Source organism: Panulirus ornatus, chromosome 15 (genome assembly GCF_036320965.1).
Source record: "Panulirus ornatus isolate Po-2019 chromosome 15, ASM3632096v1, whole genome shotgun sequence".
Classification (NCBI taxonomy): Eukaryota; Metazoa; Arthropoda; class Malacostraca; order Decapoda; family Palinuridae; genus Panulirus; species Panulirus ornatus.
The window spans coordinates 9,711,534-9,732,313 of NC_092238.1; the positions used below are offsets into that span (position 1 = coordinate 9,711,534).

The 20,780-nt window shown below is 49.6% G+C and overlaps 1 protein-coding gene across 7 annotated transcripts in view; it reads right to left on the reverse strand.

The window, feature by feature from the left end:
• The window catches only part of DIP2 (disco-interacting protein 2), a 520,124-nt gene that overhangs the window by 333,365 nt on the left and 165,979 nt on the right, over nt 1–20,780 (reverse strand). The gene's annotated exons all lie outside the window — the stretch shown is intronic.

Consider the following 20,780-nt stretch of genomic DNA (forward strand, 5'->3'; position numbering starts at 1 on the left):
AACACGATTACTACAAGGATGAGATCAGACACCACTGTCTTTATAGGATACCATCCCTAACAGCAAACGTACCTATACTAACCTAATTCACCTGTTAATAACCCAGGATCACAGACGATGGGAATTAATGATGGCAGTCTCCTAACTACTAGTAACGGCACGAATCACCCCCCATTATCAATGTTCAACTCCCTTCACCATCGACCACCGGTACGGGAAGACGTTTCCTGGGAATTTCTCCCAGCGTCCACCATTACCACGATACACTAGAGGAACCGATGCTGACCAGACTGTCGGTAAGACCAGACGTCGCTGGACCCCCGCGCGCCCACCGATCTCACAGGGCCAGCCATGTTCGATTCCGGTTCCACATCTGGCTCGTACACGGGGCTTCACGTCAGGGTGTATGAATGATGGAGCGGACGTGTGTGGTGTGCCGGTCACGCCATGTTCTGACATGGCTGCTCTTCCTCCACTCCGACTATATCTAATCTAATTTCCAAGAACGCAACAGGGAGTCCGATCCAGAATCTCCCATGGGGGGGGGGGGCATCAATATCATCCCTGTATGCTGAGGTCTCTGCAGTTCGCATGTCCAATCGTCCTCCATATAGCTTTCTATACATCTAAACAGTCCCTCTAACTTTTCGTTCCACGCTGCAAGTCGATGACAAGTGGGCACAGGACCTGACCGTTTAAGCGTAAGAGTAGCGACTCCCGAGGCAAGAATGCTTTCGCTCTTATACACACACACACACACACACACACACACACACACACACACACACACTGCAACCCACGAGATGATATATTTAGACTCCCGGTTTACTGGTTTTTCGCACAAGCCCTACCAGTAACACCAGACTCGATACAGTCGAAAAGGCAGAGAGTGGGACTTTACGGCTCCTTGTGTGGCAGCCACCTCCTCTTCCTCATTCTCCCTGGTTCTCTATGGCAGCCGATAACAAGGTATCCGGCAAGTATGGCAGATGATTTTTGACGAGGTTATTACGCGAGGGGTGGGCTCCTCCCTCAACCGGCGTGGCTGTTCCGAGGTCGGTGGGTGGAGTTGGGGAGATAAGGGAACTTTACTGGCTGGCCAGGCCTGACGTGGGCGAGGCCTATGTTATACCACCAGATAACCTGGACCCTACTGACCTTCACCGCCTCTTACTGGCTACCGCTGTTTCTACTGCCCCTGCTACTCCTCCTGTAGTTGTTGGCTCCTGCTGCTGCTACTGCTCTGGTTGGTCTCTGCTGATGCTGCTCCTCCCGATGGTTTCTGCTCCTGCTGATACTACTACTATTGTTGTTGTTGTTGATGATTTCTGCTGCTGCTGCTGCTGCCTAAAATGTACATAAACTCGAAACTCCAATTACCCCCTCTTGCGTCAAACATTAAACTCCATAACCAGCTTTTCATACCTAAACTATGACCCTCTACCACTGGAGTAGGGGGCCGTACGAGCAGACCTGCTTATTCAAGAGCGGTGTTCGATCCTACACCGCCTAAGCCCTGTTGAGCGGAGGAAGATCATTATAAAAAGGCGTTGATTAGCATTAACCATATACATCAGCTCTGTATCCATGACAAAAAAAAAAATCCTCAAACAGAATTTTCTTTTACCTGTTTCGTATAGCAAGCCATTTACTAAGTAACTTCTTTACTATGCGTTTCAGCATACAATACATAAAGCCAAATAAACGCACGTCTTGCTGGAGTCACGTAAACATAAACATGTTAGGAACGGGCGCAGGTGAGCGCCGGAGGGGCCCTGGGCGACCAGGAGGAGCAGGAATGATAGGCCCTGTGGCCACGACGCTGACGTGCACCGACTGCCACACGCCAGTACACCTGGACGCCAAGGCCATGCCATGTTCCGTTTAGGGAGACACAAAAAAGTGAGGTGTAAGCGTGAATTAGGAATGGGCAGCTCTGTGTGTGTGTGTGTGTGTGTGTGTGTGTGTGTGTGTGTGTGTGTGTGTGTAAGAGAGGGGTAGGGGCGGTCATACACCACTGAAGGAGGCTGGGTGTGGGTGTTAGGTGGACGGGAGAGGGCAGAGGTGAAGTGGGGGAGGCGAAGGCAGGTGTGGGGAATGGCCAGAGGCGGGGGAAGCAGGTATGAGATTATATAAACTGAGAGACAATGATAATATAATACTGGGCCTATTCAAAGACGCCCTCATCACATGCTTGCATTTCCAATTACTTTCTCTTTTAGATTAAATTTACCCCGAAACAAACTGGCAGAAGACTGTGAGCTCCTCATCTCGCGGTTGCTGTACAGAGCAACGGAGCGTACGAAAGGGCCGTACGCGTTCCAACTCTTCTAGACTTGAGCGACACCCAAGCACCATGACTGAATGACCTTCAACCTCTTGACCCAGCCCTTCCATATATCATATACCTCTCCAGTCCCATACACTTCTTCAGTCACTGAGGATCAACATCATATACTGCTCTATACATTCCATACACCCATACACCCTGTACGGGGTCTTTACCCTGCTACGCACTCGCCTCTCTACGGAGAACTACCCTATACATACATCCAATGTTTGTATGTCCACCATCTCATCCACCCTCCCCATGTCCAGAACATCCACCCATCCACCTGTGTGCCACCCTCCCGCACACGCCACTATACCTGCCATTCTAAGCCTCAAATATGAGACGGCAACGTCGGGTGTGTCAAGGACGATGCTTTGTGTACATGACTATGTCCGACGGGCGTTGTCAAAGAGCCACAGCCAGCGACTGCCCGAGGGTCAACTCACTCTAGCGTCCCTCCCTTCCATACGACCATCCTCAGTCTCCCTCAGTCTAAATCTTTAAGAACTGCTTTGTCTGGTCGGTTTCGGGACCACTAGTCATCCCCCCTCCCTTCTTCCCCCTCTTAAACGAAAACTCTTCATCCTCCACCCCACACTCTTCCCGTTCTCCTTTGAGGTGCTCGCCCCACCCACTCCCCCATACCTCTCTCTCTCCCCTCACCTCTATGACGTGAACCCCCGCTAATACAGTCCACAACACGTCTTCCCGGTATCAGCAATGCACCGACGCACGGAGGGCCGCCGCCGGCATTCTTGGCATGCCTGTGACCTCGCCCACAGCCAGGTCGTCAGGGACGTGCGTTGCCAACTTTCTCTACAACCGCGGCGCAGGCCAGGGCGGGTGTAGCACCGAGGGGATCCCTCAGTCGTATTCCCCGAATTCTTACCGAATCAAATCCCATCACACGAACATTTAAGAGGTATTTGCCATCACCCCATGATGGCCCGGGGTTTCAGAGTCTGTCACGAGCGTCACCTAGTTACTCACTTACGCTCGCTGGTCTTCACCAAAGAAGGTGTTTTGAGCGGCCCGCGGCAGAGGCCGGTAGCTAGGAGAAATCCCAGTAACGTGCTCAACAGCCACTTTCCTGACAATTTATCGACTGTATTCCTTCCTCCTCGTTTCCTCAATTTCATCGATTTCCTCAATTTCATTCGCTAATCTATTCCTCCCCCCCTGCCCCGACCCTACCCTGCCCCGCCCGCAAGTCCCTTAATCCAATTCAGCCGACGACGTGAAATGAACCACACACACACACGACGGCCTTCCCACCTGCACTGTTACCACACCGCCTACGCTGCAGGCGAACCACACCAGACGTGGTCATGGTACAGCCTGACGTCATGGCGAGGCCTCCCGCCCTCGACCACCTCCTTTACCAGGACCTGTCCTGAACCACCACTATACGATAGTTATCTCCACTCCCCGTCACACCTCACAGGAGGAGAGGGTCCTCCAACAACTATCGCTTACTCCTCCTTGACGATGATCCAGGTTTTCTCCAGCCTCCCACTTCCTCCCACCGACTTGTCTCCCTCATCACTTCATTTCCCCGTCTCCCTCATCACTTCATTTCCCCAGCCTCACCATAGGTACATCCTACGTTGGTCTCTGGGAAATGTCTTATGACTTGTGCTGGTGTCACCGGCAAATGTTCTGTGCGACCAATGCTCACCCCGTGAGCGGTAGCGCAAGAGGATTACACAGGTCTCAAAAGGTCTTTGTCAGACCTCAAATAAGATATTCGTTACGTAATTTGTTACAATATCCTTTCGTTACATACGCTTCACTCAATACGTTGCATAGTCTTTCATACGATTAGACCGACTACATGCAAAGAGCGGATACTCTCTCAGAATTTCAGGTACCTTGTTCTTATTAGCGGGCACGGCCAACCGGGGCTGTTTCATATACTCCAGCTCCCCATTCATTACTAGTTATGCAACCTGGCGGCTGGTCTGGTGCACCGCGTGGGAGCTGTTTCGTAAGGCGTCCACGGCTCTCCTCATGGAATACCCAACCACAGTTCTCCTCCTGTCCCCCCGTCTCCTTTAATATCCTCCACCTCCCCCTTCGCTCACGTAACACCTCCCCTCCTGTTATCTTCTACCCTTCTCCAACCGAACAGTAAACTTATCTCGCCTCCTGATTTGCGCCGTTAGCCCCGGCATGTGTATTGTGCAGCCCATGCTCATCCTTGTGAGCGGTAGCGCACAAGGATTACAGGGGGGTCACAAAGGGTCTTAGTCAGACCCCAGTGGGTTAACATTACATAGGTTGTTACGAAGGCTGACTCATTACATATGCTTCTTCACATACATCACATAGATTTGTATGATGAGTTTTCAACTGATATCTACGTTATAAACTGAACTGTCTACTTATCGCCCTTAAGCTGGTAGAAATCACTCACCTCCTGCCCTCTTCCCGTCCTCCAAACACTCCCTCTCACTTCTCCTCCCTAACCTCCTGCCCCATACCCCTCACCTCACTTCAGACGCAACAGCAAAGGGAAGAGCCTTGTTCACCTCCAAAAACGTCGGTACAATAACTAACACATATTCACGCAGTCAGTTTCCATAACGTGTCACTTAATGAAGTACAACAAGCAGGCCTTAGGTGAGGCGGGTGTGGCGAGTCAATCAGTAGGAGGAGGCAGGTGCCCCTCAAAAGGGGAGGCACTACCACGTGCCACGGGTCAATATCATCTCCAGCAGGAGGCAGGTGCCCCTCAATATGGGAGACACTACCACGTGCCACGGGTCAATATCATCTCCAGCAGGAGGCAGGCGCCCCTCAATATGGGAGACACAACCACGTACCACGGGTCAATATCATCTCCAGCAGGATGCAGGTGCCCCTCGATATGGGAGACACTACCACGTACCACGGGTCAATATCATCTCCAGCAGGAGGCAGGCGCCCCTCGATATGGGAGACACTACCACGTACCACGGGTCAATATCATCTCCAGCAGGAGGCAGGCGCCCCTCGATATGGGAGACACTACCACGTGCCACTGGGCAATACAATATCATCTGCAGCAGGAGGCAGGCGCCCCTCAATATGGGGAGACTCACTACCACGTACTACAGGTCAACTTCTTCTTCAGCAATAAGTGGAAGCCCGTGATGATGAGGAGACTCGCCAGCAAGTGACGGGCTCAACACCCTCTCTGGCAGGAGGTGACACTTAGGTCATGACCGCAGACTGGTGACCTCAGCTGGCTGACAAAGATACAGCCAGATAAACAGACTCATGAGCAAGCACTCAACACAGAGGTGTAACATTAGTACGTATGTGGAGGCACTTTCGCTGGGACATAAAATAAACGTACAGTGATTAAATTCGCATGTTTTCCACAACTTTTGGAAATGCGTGGCTCACTGGGGGCAGCCGAGTCCATGTGGGGGGCAGTGTGTGTGTGTGGAGTACGCAGCCTCCAGCAGTAGGCGGACTCTGGCAGCCTGCAGGTGGCGAGGGGAGTGGGTGAGCCGGAGTCGGGTGATGCCAGCCATGCCTCAAACGCGCCCTTCCTCACCATACACCACCACCACACCCAACTCCGTGTCCATCATCCGTATAACAGCCAATCAAGGTTGGGGGGGGGAGAATTCACAGCTGAGAGAGAGAGAGAGAGAGAGAGAGAGAGAGAGAGAGAGAGAGAGAGAGAGAGAGAGAGAGAGAGAGAGAGAGAGAGAGAGAGAGAGAGAGAGAGAGAGAGAGAGAGAGCAAAATACAGCTGATACTCAAAACAACGGTGTAACTGCATGTACAGCTGCTGGACACAGCGGCTGTGTCAACCGACACGCACGACCCAGCCATGATTCCCCAGGCACCCAGGCACAGATGAGTGAGTAATGGTGTCGTCTAGACTCTTTTTTCTCTCTTTTTGTCGGCTTACAAACACGACCGTTTACACGAACGGCGGGGTGAGGCCCCACGCGATCACCTTCAAGCTGTGGAGCGGCGGTTGCACACACACACACACACCCGAGGCACTGTTGTTGCTGGGAGCTACAATTATTTACCAGTACAAGTCTACGAACTACAAGGGTGTTGCCCAGTGATGTTTTCACTCCTTTGCTCCTCAATCGACCACACTTCACACACACACACATATATAGCAAGCTTCTGAAAAGCCATTTCTACCGACGCTTCATTGAAACTTTTCTTTATTTTTTGTTTCCTAAGCCGTCAATAAACATCGGTGAGGCGACGTAATCCACACGAGCAGCGACGAGGCGACTGCAAGACCAGAGAGCCACACACCTCATACAGCAACCCCAGAGGCACAACACCTGTGAGGTAACAAACGCCCTCATACAGCAACCCTAGAGGTACAACAACTGTGAGGTAACAAACGCCCTCATACAGCAACCCTAGAAGGAGAACTGTGAGGTAACAAACGCCCTCATACAGCAACCCTAGAGGTACAACAACGGTGAGGTAACAAACGCCCTCATACAGCAACCCCAGAGGGAGAATTGTGAGGTAACAAACGCCCTCATACAGGAACCCCAGAAGGAGAACTGTGAGGTAACAAACGCCCTCATACAGCAACCCCAGAAGGAGAACTGTGAGGTAACAAACGCCCTCATACAGCAACCCTAGAGGCAAAACAACGGTGAGGTAACAAACGTCCTCATACAGCAACCCCAGAGGGAGAATTGTGAGGTAACAAACGCCCTCATACAGCAACCCCAGAGGGAGAATTGTGAAGTAACAAACGCCCTCATACAGCAACCCCAGAGGTACAACAACGGTGAGGTAACAAACGCCCTCATTCAGGAACCCCAGAAGGAGAACTGTGAGGTAACAAAACGCCACACGCCGGCCACCACGTCGCAACACCTCCACTTAACTACCCTACTTAAAAACGGTAAGTGCAGTCCACATCGGACTACAGACCCTCATGAAACCAGAGACACAATGAGCCTCTATCTCTGACCCGGCTTTCGTACCTGAGAATTCTGAACAAAGTACACCTGACCTGCACATTCGGGAACTATGAACTTCACAAAACCTACTTGCAACATAACTCAGTTCTTACGCTATACTTGAAATCTAAGCAGATCCTGCCGGGAAAATTAGAAGTTATGGCTACTTGAACGATTTCCATAAAAAGCGGCCATCATGGATGAGGGCCGGGGCAGCCGGACACAATCATGAAAGAGAGGAAGAACGTCCATGAACCCATCCGTGCCCAGCTTCGTGCATGTGAAAAAGTAAGGACGGGCAACGAAACCCAGGCGATGGCTACGGCTCAGACAGCCTTTGGCCAGAGGAGCCACAAACTTGGCAAGTACCACCTACCTCCTCTCTCTCTCTCTCTCTCTCTCTCTCTCTCTCTCTCTCTCTCTCTCTCTCTCTCTCTCTCTCTCTCTCTACCTCCCCAGCCAACATGAACCAGAACATAACCAGAGCCAAATGGATATATCGTCCTGGAGACGTGTCTCAAATATCCCATCTTCCACGGGGGGATACAGGGACACTCCTCCCTCCCCCCTCCCCCCAACATCCTGCAGGATGAACGACTTCCTGCAATATGCAATGATCCCTCGCCGCCGGAGCACACAACCTCCCCCCCCCCTACACACACACACACACACACACACACATACCCCTCAAAGGAACGCACAACGCTGAGGAAAAATGTGAGAGTGATAATCTAGCCGTTTATGGTGTGACCACCTGCATGATCGACCTGATCCGTACACCTGACAGATGGCACACCTGCGTAACACACACCTGACAGATGGCACACCTGCGTAACACACACCTGACAGATGGCACACCTGCGTAACACACACCTGACAGATGGCACACCTGCGTGACACACACCTAAAAGATAAGACACCTGCGTGAGACACACCTAACAGATGGCACACCTGAGTAACACACACCTAAAAGATGGCACACCTGCGTAACACACACCTGACAGATGGCATACCTGCGTGACACACACCTAACAGATGGCACACGTGCGTAACACACACCTAACAGATGGCACACCTGCGCAACACACATCTAACAGATGGCACACCTGCGTAACACACACCTAAAAGATGGCACACCTGCGTGACACACACCTAACAGATAGCACACCTGCGTAACACACACCTAACAGATGGCACACCTGCGTAACACACACCTAACAGATGGCACACCTGCGTGACAAACACCTGGCAGATAGCACACTCGCGTAACACACACCTAACAGACGGCACACCTGCGTAGCAAATATTAAAAAAAAAAATATTTGAACCATACATAAAACTCCTCTAACGAACGGACCAACGCAGGGAATTTTACACACCAATCAAAACATAGTTTCCAAACGACCATAACTACCACTATGACGACCACCGTCACATACTAACCACAGGGACCTTTACCACTCCACCACACTGCCGTCACGAGCTTCACCCACGCCTCCCTGCCACCACGCCCTTCCCAACCCTCCACCTCCGACCACGGGGTGGGCAGGAGAGAGAGAGAGAGAGAGAGAGAGAGAGAGAGAGAGAGAGAGAGAGAGAGAGAGAGGGGTCTCCTCCTCCTCCTCCTCCTCCTCCCCCCAACCTCTTCCAGCGAGTTTGGCTACAAGTCCAATTATGTACGGCAGGAGCGGCGGGCCAGTGAAGGCGCCGCAGCCACCAGCGATGACAGTTGAAATGAAATTTTTGGAATGACTCCCTCGAGTTGCGCAGTAAGGCAACTTTGTGTCCAGCTGTGGTTTCCCCGTGGTTGAAGGGCTGGGTGCTGGTGGCGAGGTCTTCTGAGGTGGAACGGTACTGGAGGGTTTCTGGGTGGACAGGCTTGCGAGGGAGGAGAAGCTGCGGTGTCGGCAGGGTCGAGGCATTGGTGGGGATAGTGGTGGTCACTTGGGGACTTGGGTCGTGGCGAGTCTCTCTTAGGACTGAGGTCGTCGTGGATCACTCCGGGACTGAGGTCGTCGTGGATCACTCCGGGACTGAGGTCGTCGTGGATCACTCCGGCACTGAGGTCGTCGTGGATCACTCCGGGACTGAGGTCGTCGTGGATCACTCCGGGACTGAGGTCGTCGTGGATCACTCCGGGGACTGGGCCCGTGATGGATCTCAGCGGCTTGTTGTGGCTAGGCTGTAGCTGTGGTGGGGCTGCACCTATGGCTGGGCTGGGGCGGTTACCTAATGGAGGGGAAGGGGTTTGTTCTTGTCGTAGTTATTGTCACACTAACAGGCACCCAGAGCGGTGCAGTAAGAGGCGTAAGTCACCTCGATAATCATCTAAGCGAATCTTATGAGTAAAAATTGACCATTTCCATTCCAGCAATAATGACAGCAATTAACGAAAATCTATAACACATAAAAATATGACATCCTCACACTCTGTCAAGACTAGTGACTAACATACACCAAACACGGGAGGGGAAAAAATGCGCATCCCTTGTGTACAATACACACAAGTAGCGGCACTAGGCAGCCCATTACGACGGCACCTTCAGCAAGGACGTCCTCAACACGTTCCGGCAGTTTAATGTAATTAAAACTAAACTATTATGCAAATAAGTACCTCTCTCCGGTGCGTGGGCAAACGAGCTTGGCTGGGGAGACGCCTCGCTCCCTCTAGCTAAGCGCAAGGTTGAGGAGGGAGGCGACGAACGGGGACGGCGCAACATACAGTAACACAATCAAAAGGTACTTAAAGAAAAAAGATACAGAAACATGGACTGTGCATGGCAGAGTGAGAGTGTATGTGCTCTCGTGAATTATTCCTAACACCTTGAGAGAGGAAGAGATTTTAGGTGGGTGGATTCAGGTAAGACGTAGAAGGACTCTATGACCCAAGCCAGTTGACAAGCCACAAGCCCGAATGACCATCTACAACCATATATTCCGACAGAACGTTGAGAAATCCGGGTTCCTACCCTCCCACATGGTGCCACTCACCGTCTTAACGCACGCACATAAATTACACACACACACACACAAAAAAAAAGAATTGTACATTTTGTGTCTCATATATTGATTTCCAGGCGTGAGAACACATTTGATTTTACATAAATACCAAGGGAGTAATTACAAACCAATCAACCACGTTTCAATCCTGGTCGTTCAGGTAATACAAACTTACGAGTTCTTTAAGAACGACACTTAGGACTGAAATAATTGAAATATTCCAGGTTTGTCTACACGTGAGGGTGGGCGCACGTCCACACTAACATCCCACTTGCTGGCTTCCATATACAACAGGGGATGGACGCCCGCTGCCGCTCACATACCCTGCCAAAAGCAGGGTATTTTTTTTGCTTTTGTTTCACCACCACCACCACTCCAGCTTAACTATATTCTTTACAGCTTATTCTATTTTTAAACAGGCTTACTAACGACAGACGTGGCGCTATTTCCATGGTACAACGGCCATCAAATACACACACACACACACACACACACACACACACACACACACACACACAGCGTTTCATGATGACAGAGAGCTGAAATGTATATAATTCAAATGCTGCGAAACAGAAAAAAAGGAAAATAATACCGAGGTATGAATGGATGGTGGTAGCTTATGAATACCTGGGCCAAGGCAGGGGGGGTTAATTTCCACGTTTTAAAAGACACTGCGAACATACACCTTGAGGGGGAAGTCTTCATTCCAGTTCTGTTCTCATTAGCGTTACTCTCCTACGTAATATTTTACAGGAAATTCAGCCTTTAACGTGATGAGCCAAAGTTAAGTTTTCCCTCTAACACACACACACACACTATATATATATATATATATATATATATATATATATATATATATATATATATATATATACTGATCAATATACGTCCAATGGGAGGGAGTTGAGGGATAGGGGGTTGAGGCAGGGAGGGTGCGTGTTAGGGTGTGGGCAAGCGCGGGTCAGTCCTGAGAGGGAGGCTGCAGTACAGTGCATGGCGGTGATACCCTTCCCCCCCGAAGCCCACCATCACCCGTTGCACTACACAGTTAAGGGAGAGTGTCGTGATAGGGCGCCTCTCAACCCTGCCCCAAACTAGTAGTTTTTGTGGGGATAAATGAGGGTGCGGCGGGCTCTCTAGTATGAACACCGTCCATCTGGTCTGGACACTGCCCCGCCACAGCTGACGGAGCTGTTCGTGTCCAGTAGACCAAGGGTCGGTCCATGGCAAACATCATGACGCCTCTTTCAAAAACAAGACAATTACTGTAATTAATGTAATCATTGATCTTTATCACATTTTCCAGTTAAGAACATTATAAGGATAAATAATTGTACACATGCTGTCGTGTTTAAGTACCTGTGTATTAATGAGAATCAGCTTCGTGCATTTACTAATTTTATATATATATATATATATATATATATATATATATATATATATATATATATATATATATATATATATATATACACTAAGAAATGTGTATAGTTCAGCGACTGGTTACTAATACATCCATCATACTCAATGATAAGAATGGAAAGAACTTGTAGGTACCTTCCTCAACACCTCCCAGCACCACGGGCACGTTCTCTCTCCAGCCTAGGAACAAACTCCTCCCATCACATGGAAATGCCGGCATTCAAGGTGCTCAAGTTAAGGAGGTGCAACCAAACACTGTCTGATCCTGGTACCCGCTCCTCCCACCCAGCCTCGAGCCTATCCTCCCACCTAGCCATCGTCCTACCCTCCCACCTGCCCTTCCACGCTGTCTCCCGCCTACCCTCTTTTCTGCCCTTCCACCCAGCCTCGCGCCTACCCTCCTCCCAAACAGCCATCCTCCTGCTCTCCCATCTAACCTCGTGATTGATTTGATTGGATTTGTGCCGGTATCCCCGGGAAATCTATGCTTACCCTCCCATCCAGCCAACCTCCTGCCCTTCCACCCAGCCTCGCTCTTAACCTCCCACCCAGCCTCCATCCTACCCTTCCACCCATCTTTCTGACTACCGCACCTCCTACCCAGCCTCCTTCCTAACCTTCCACCGACCATCCCGCCGACCCTTGCAACCAACCTCTTCGTCCAATACCGCCCTTCACCATAGATGATCTATTAAGCAGAGCTAACGTTAGCTGTCAAATTATAATCCAAGTCATTACGCCCGCAAAGTCTTGGGTCAAAAATCCGGTCGTTGTCACACGTCCTGCCGGGCTCCCGATTCATAACAGGAAGCAACTATAATGACTGGCGCACACACTAGGGGTAGTTAGTTCTGTTTGAGGTGAGACGAGTAACACTGAGTGGGGTATATACTTTCTCGTAAAATCGATACACACAAGAAAGGAGGAAATACAGTTGTTTTAGGGCTTGGGTAACAATCACCTTAGTTAACAATCACATTTCGCAGGTCAGTTTAAGGGGCCTGCAGTTGAATGTTGATCTCATAAAATATGAAGATGACATCACATCTTTACAATTAAAAACTACTCAACTAAGAGCTACATATGTAAGCAATGACTCAAACAGATCGTAACAAAAGGCGAATACAAATACGCACATGTGGAAACAGGTGTCATGACAGCGAAATGTGTACAGTAAAACATGTATATGGAGAAAGTAATAAGATCAATACATTACATAATGTTGGGATTGTTACACTGAGGCTAATGGCGCTTTGGTCTATCTATCTGGAGACAATACCTGTGTGATTCGTAAAGTTTGTAGCCAAGTGCGCTGACACAGAGCTCGGACACAATGTCTTAAACCGTGAAAAAGTAGAGACCTTGGAACAATCGTGAGGTTAAACATCTCCGAAATTCTTAACAAATTCGCCACCTAATGTTTACGACAAAGATGTACTCTGCTGGGACACTGTATAGCCCGAGGGTACATGCTCTGGCCACCTCTGGCTGAGTCAAACCAAGCAATCTCTCCTGTGCACCACTACTCTATCCTGCTGTCTTCATGGTACGCCTCGTAAACAAAATCCTCCAGTACGAAAGGTCTGCTCAAGTCTGTTTACAACAATACCCGACAGTTGTCGATGTTTGTTCACAACCAGCGAGGAGAGGCAACAACAGAGTGTCATCCATCACAATATACCAAAAGAGTTGTGTCCAAGAGGCCACGGGGGTGGGGAGGTCAAGTCCGCCCTGACCTGGGCTGCAACTGAAAGTGTGGTCACCGCGACTAGCCATCTCCGCAACGTAGTGGTGACTAGCGCCTATATGGCCCGGCAACTCGCTTTCCTAATGTGGCTTCGACAAATGCCACACTATCCAAAGTTTCTAACCGTAAGCCGATGTACGCATCAAACGCTTCTACTCTCTGGTCCCATCAGTGCAAATGCTAGTCGCTATAAGCAGAGTTTGGGCGTTCGTGGAGAACTTTTTTCTCGCTTCACTTACACTTCTTATTCCATGTTGTATGAGGTACACGAATGTTATCTGTCCTCCGGTTTGCAGTTAACAGTTCCCAACTCAAGACCGGCAATAACTACCTTCTTTATGTATGACTTACATACGATATGCCTGAAATGTGTCGTTCTGGTGTGGCTGTGATGTGTTTCACAGTCTTTAAACTGTTCAGGCGAATAATGTTCCCCTTTGACCAACACTGTTGCTACCGTCATAGAAGGATCCAACAATGGAACTGGCGTCTCATTAATGAATGATACCGCCACTCGTACGATTTAAGGCTGAGGGAGGAAAGCCGGGGGGTAGGAAGAAAGAGAGGCAGTTGCTAGGCTGAAGGGCAAGATGATGCAGGGTGAAGAGGTGCGGGGAGGAAAGCTACGGGACTGGGAGGTGAGAGATTGGGAAGCGGGGAGATGCGCGGGGCTGCAAGGCGCAGGCCTGGGAGACGCGGCCGGGGAGGCTGGGATAGGAGAGAGCGGTGCGGGGAGAGGAGATGCAGAGCGGAGGGGGCGCGAGGCGGGTTGTAGGTGCAGTGCAGGAGATGGAGACGCTGAGTTAAGAGGTCCCCGGCGGGAAAGTGTCGGGAGGGCAAGGCCGGAGGAGTTAAGCTAGTCATTCAGAAGCAAGTAGAAGGAAGGGCATGGAAGAGAGAGAGAGAGAGAGAGAGAGAGAGATGAACGCGGAGATAAAATGATGGGGAAGGAGGAGAGAGATAAGATGGAGGGAGGGAGGGAGAAACAAGGGTAGGGGGAGAGTGTGGAGGAGAGGAGACACGTGCAGTCCTCCCCGTTGTCCTCCGTCTTCTCTACAGGGAACCTGTACCCTGTGGACTCGCAACTTCTCGACGATCTCTTTACAGTGCCCGGCAGTTCCTGTCGCTGCCTGGAAGGGACACGCCAGAGCGTCATCCAACACCACCACAGACCTGAAAAGTTACGTCCAGGAAGCCAGGGATACTGAGGGCGGGTGGAGTCCGCTCTGGCCTTGGTTGCCGCTGAGGGTGTGCCAAAGTACCCTTAAGGGAAACGTATTGGGTGTTATTACCGTGAATAGCCATCCCCTCCCCGACGCAGTGACATGTCGATTACTGCCGCCGATATGGCCGGGCTACTCACTCCTCGACTTGGCGTCGCCAAAAAGCCAGACTGAGCACTGTTTTCCCCACACGGGATCACGCTACACATCAGGCAATTCTATTTCCCAATCAAACCAGCGTAGATATGAATCGTCATAAGCAGCGTCTGTGCGCATGGAGACTCACTGTTTCACTTCCCATATCTATATATGCCATTTTCTGTCAATTCTCAAAAAAAAAAAAATGGCTGTCAGCTCCACTCGTGTAACTAGTCTCCCTTCTTTCAATTAGCAATTCATCCCTCATTAAAGGTAATAATCATTCCCGTTGCGTTTAAACACATAAATTGCGTCTGTACTTGGCGTCTACGCTTTGTCATGGTCGTGATGTTTCATCTTCACTGAACTGTTTGAGTTAAGAATGTCCCCCAGGGACCAGCACTGTTGCTACCGTCGCAGGAGTATCCACATACCGAACAGGCGCCTCACTAGTGAATGATGTCGCCACTCGAACCACTCAGGGGTGAGGGAGGGAGGTAAGGCGGGGAGAGGGGGCAGAGGAGGCAGTTGCTACGATGAAGGGCAAGAAACTGCGGGGTGAGGAGGAAAGCTGAGGGACTGGGGGAGGTGTGACGGGTGAGGAAAAGCGAGACAGGGAGCCGTCGGGCGAGAGAGACGGGAAACGAAGCGAGGCGTGGGTTGGGGTGAGAGAGATGCGGAGCAGGGAGGCACGGGGAGTGGAGGCACTGAGGTGAGGAGGTTCAGAACTGGGAGGCGTGGGGTGAGAGAGAGAGAGAGAGAGAGAGAGAGAGAGAGAGAGAGAGAGAGAGAGAGAGAGAGAGAGAGAGAGAGAGAGAGAGAGAGAGAGAGAGAGAGAGAGAGTTGGAGGAGGAGGGAAGTCTGGGGGAAGAGAGACAGAAGGAAGCGGGACAAGAAGAGAGAAGTCAAGCGGGCCAGAAGGTACGGGAAAGGAGAGAGAAATTAAAGGAAGTTGGGGTGGGGTGGGGGTTAGAAGGTACGGGGAGGGAGAGAAAAGTTTGGAGTAGGAGACGGACAGAAGTTTGGGGGGTGTGAGAAAGAAAGTTATGAGGAAAGTAAGAGTAAGCAAGGGAGGGAGAGAGAGAGAAGTTGGGGAAGGACAGGTTAGGACAAAAGTCTACATCAAGGCCAGGTCCTAAATGAGAGATATATATAAAGAAGTTAATGGAAAGGGATGAAGAAGAGACACGGAAAAATATTCACAGTGTGAAGAAAATAGTTCTCCGTCTTCTGCAGCTGTTCATCCGAGTCGATTCCAGTGGGATTTTTCAACTAGAAAGTTATTTTCTCATTCTTTCCACCTTGTGTAAGGCAAGGTGAAGTGCCCTAGTAATATCATCTTTGGGAGAGGGGTTCCCGAGGGGGATCAAGGTAGGTTTTTGTGTACTTTACACATATTCTGTAACTTCTAGCGGCTTTGCATCGTCTGTGTGTTAAGGCGTATATGGTTTACAATTCTACACAGACATCTGGATCTACCACGCATATGCTCAATTCGTAACATAAGATCGGTTTCGTGTATTCTATCCCTAACGCCAGGTTATACCAAGTTCTTCCCACATTTCATATACTTCACTGGCCTTGAAACAACCAAGTAAAATACTTCGTCTCACTTCACTGTTCACTTCCATTAATACCTTCACCGTTATGAAGGAACAAAGCTTGTACGTGACAATCTATCAGAGGATCTGTATAAGGCCATATGTATAATTCTATCAGTTCTAATACAGCATCATAAGTACTGTTACCTCCCAACAGCTCCGGGAGCTCTGGACCTGTCTGCAGTGTGTCTATTCAGCTTACGTACAGCACCTGCCTCGCACGGAACCGAATTAATGAAGACACTTAAACGATGATACGTAGTCAGTCGGCTTTAGTCAATTGTCAACTCTGATGGTCCATCCTGACCATGACCAATTCGTCTTATGAACATTTTTATTTATTTTTTTCGACAGGAATGATAAGATCAAAGACGTCACAGGCCGTGTGTGTATGTCGTTAAGAACCGTTTTCGTTTAACTCTTAAGTTTCAGTGTGCATAATAATACCATCAGCATTACTGGTTGTGATATTCGTGGTACTATCTGGGATATGATTTTACGAATGCACTTAATCGTACATCAGAAGACGGTTGAACTCAATAATGCACCTTGAGGAGTATCAAGTAACCTCACTACCGTAACCCTGGAACGATAAAGCCAACTTTCTCGTGGTGGAAATGTGGAGAAATCCTTTTCCCCGTGGACGACGCTCAGCGTCCCCCGTTAATCCTTTTTCAACACTGTGCCACAGTAGCAATAATAATCGCAACGTTTGTGCAATAATCATAATATTTGTACAGTCACGTAGCACCCAAGAGCTCTCACGAAGAACCTAATCCAAGGGATTTTTGTTCATCCCTTCTAGTATTTGTTCTTGCCGGCTATAGCGTGGCTAACAGCCTACGATCGTGCGTCCTCAGTGTGAAGAACCAGTTACAGTGTAAACTATTCAACAGCGGGCGTAGTCATATCTATATCTATACTGTATGTTTAGAAGAATCTTCCGACATGAGCGCATTATAACAAATTCTATAATACCCGAAACATAGCTAAATACCTAATTTCTTATAATTTCTATAAGACCCGAAACATAGCTAAATGCCTAATTTCTTATAGCAGTTACTGATAAGTTGAACCACGACTGATAACATCTCTCTCAAATGCTTCAACTCAAATTCGTGAAACAGGCTGCATTCCAGGGATGTTTCCAGTGGGGCCCAGCCAGATTCCAGGAGTTCTTTTGTAGTTCTGTTCTGTGCGGTGTTCGAGACTCCTGTAAGCAGACTGCCTCATCTCCCAATCGCCCAGATGACCTACGGTGCTGCATGACCTGACGCACGGGACGACCTGGTTCGGGGCCTCCTTCGTCCACTGATCTCTGGAGGGTGTGAGACTCATGACTTATGCTATTCTTGGATAAGCGTTCACATCTGGAGATCCGCTGTAGCCGCTGCGTTTCTGGTCAATCATTAAAGCGATATTCAATCAACGAGGGGCATATTACCTCATCTGCTCTACAACGGTTTAATAATTTCACACACAACACACACACAGGACATATTTCACAATTGTTCGTTGTTTCACGCGTAGTGTCAGGAACGTGAGACAAGGCCTAACACATAGTATCCTCACTTGGCTCCTTCCTCCGTTGCTTCATTGGGAAAGTAATGTCATTGAGAGAGACGATTCCAGCCTCCCGCTCCCGGCTTTCTTTGTTACCCACTACGAAACCTTCAATGTCCAAGAGCAACGCAGAACTGGAGGACACAACGATACCTCACAGAGGTTATGCCTCGCTAGCCTACAAACCTCCTCTATTGAGGACTAAAACATTAATTGTTCACATCTCGTGAGAGTGACGTCTCCAGCGCCAAGAGGACCTGGGCGTGGCCTGCCGACGGGGCGTGGGTGGGTGGGTGACCTCTGCAGGAGTTGGGTAGGAGGGGGAACAATATAACACCAAACACACAACAACGAGAAGCCACCTGCCCAGCCTTGGCGGTTCACCTGCCCGCGCCCCGGGAACTCCCCTGCCCAAGTCCTGTAAGCTCACTTGCCCACGCCCCACAGGCCTACCTGCCCACGCCTTAGGAGGGGGTTCACCTGTCCATGCCCCTGAAGACTCACCTGTCCACGCTCCAGAGGCTCACCTGTCCTAAAACAAGAGGGCTCACCTGTCTATGCATTCATAGGCTCAGCTCACCCGTCTACGCTACGCCACACGACTCAACATCTGACCACACCATACGACACACACACACACACACACACACACACACACACACACACACACATTTTTTATTATCTACGTTACCCTTTCAATCGACATAACTTCAATTAGGGTATACTTTTGTCCATAACAAGTCGGCTACTACAAGTGTTGTTGGTTGTAAGAACCTTTTTTGATGTTTCTGTATTGTCCAAGACGTTAACGGCAATGCTCTGTTAAGTAGTCGATATCTTATCGGGTGTCTGATAACACTGGAATTATCTCGTAGTGACCTGAGTCCCCACCATTCAGTCGCGTACAGTATCTTTGAACGTAATGAAATTAATTGTCCGGAGAACAGCCCAGCCTGGATGACCTAGTGTGTGTGTGTGTGTGTGTGTGTGTGTGTGTGTGTGTGTGTGTGTGTGTGTGTGTGTGTGTTGGGAGGGAGGAGGGGAGGGTTATCAACTTCAACTCCTCAAATGCTCGCGGACCCAACTCTTGAAAACGAAGAGGTCTTACCAAAAGACACAAAAACTTGTGGAGGGAAAGATTTCCACAGCTTCAGCAGTGCAAGGATAGGAGGACACCCCAACACCGCTTCGACCAGGGTATATCACTCTTATCCGTACTCATGAAAAAAGAAATCAGTCCAACCCGCCACGGATCAAATCACTGGACGAATGACGACGATACATTATGGTTCTCACGTTCATAACGAATGCCGCTGGAGTGAGAGCGACATTCTGGACAGGTACAAACCTAAAGTAGATCGCACCTGAACCAGATGAGACTTGCTAGTGCATATGCTAATGCACGGCGCTAGGCGGAGAGGAGCACTGCCAAAGCCTTGTCGGGGTGGAGGTTAACACTGACAGGCGACCTGCGACGGCTTTATTCCCACTACGACAGGCAAGGTCATGAGGATGGCGGTTAGTAATTGTAAGGCAGGGGGCCTGAGAGACTGGTGCATGACATGGGACATTGGATCTAACTGGTGCCAGTCAGTCTGACTGTAGTTTAATGCCTTCATTACATGCAGCCTCCCTCCATAATAATTTCACGACAGTCAATCTAGTCAAATAAATTAACTTACCAACAAAGTGGAAGTCGTAACTTGTTTCTTGCCCCACTTTTTTCTTAAAATTTACAAAAAGGAGAAAACGAATCGTGACATTTCTTATTCCCTTCAGTCGCAGTAATAAGAAAATCAAGCACTTATCTAAGTGTCAACGATGAGGAAGGATGAGGAATATAAGTCTAAGTAGGAAACACACCCACGACACACACCTACACAATGTCTAAACTTTACGATGAAAACGCACAGGAACAAACGTAAATTCACAATAGCTCAGCATCTCTCGATACGTGATGAGAAACATCAGTGAACAACGCATTCAGAGATATGGCTATATATACCGTACGAGACCCCGGAGGCAAGGAGGAACAGACTGAGGGGCTGGTGGCCTAAGAGACAGACCGACAAACAGACAGATGACAGGGAGGAGGGCCGCCCGCCCCACCACGCGAGCTGCCGCCTACTTGACATTCCGAGAGCCGTGGCTGCCTGGGATAATTAGTGGAACTCCAGGGAACAGCGTCATCACACGCCGGCTTTCACACCACAACAGTGGGCTACGGACACACCACACGAATAACGCCCTCACACACACACACACACACACACACACACACACACACACACACACACTGCCCTGAATGGCTTCCAGACACACCAGGGGAATAACGTCTCCACACGCCCACCTACACAATAAAACTATCATCACCGGTCCATTGAAAGACCGACACAGCCACCACTCGGCCGCTAACAGACCAGAGACCTGAGGCCACAACACGCAGCCAACGCTCCACAACACCGCCACTCGACTCGCCACAGAAGTAAGACCCCGACACGCCAGCCACAAGAACGTCAGCAAGTAGATGTAACCGACATTGACGTCAGTCTTCAGTAAGGACGCGTCGTAACATCAAGGACACGTCCACAGGGCAAAGACCTTTCTCTACACCACCACGATGTCTACTTTTAGTAACCTTAAACACGGTTACCGCCTTCGACTTTGCCACGCTTTTCCAAAGAAAAGTTGGCTTCCGTGTACCATTCAAGAACATGAAAGCATTCTGAACTTCTGACAAAAGAAACGGGGAATTGCACCCTATGTTATATTAGTGTCATAAAGAATAAAAGTTTACACTGAAAATGTTGA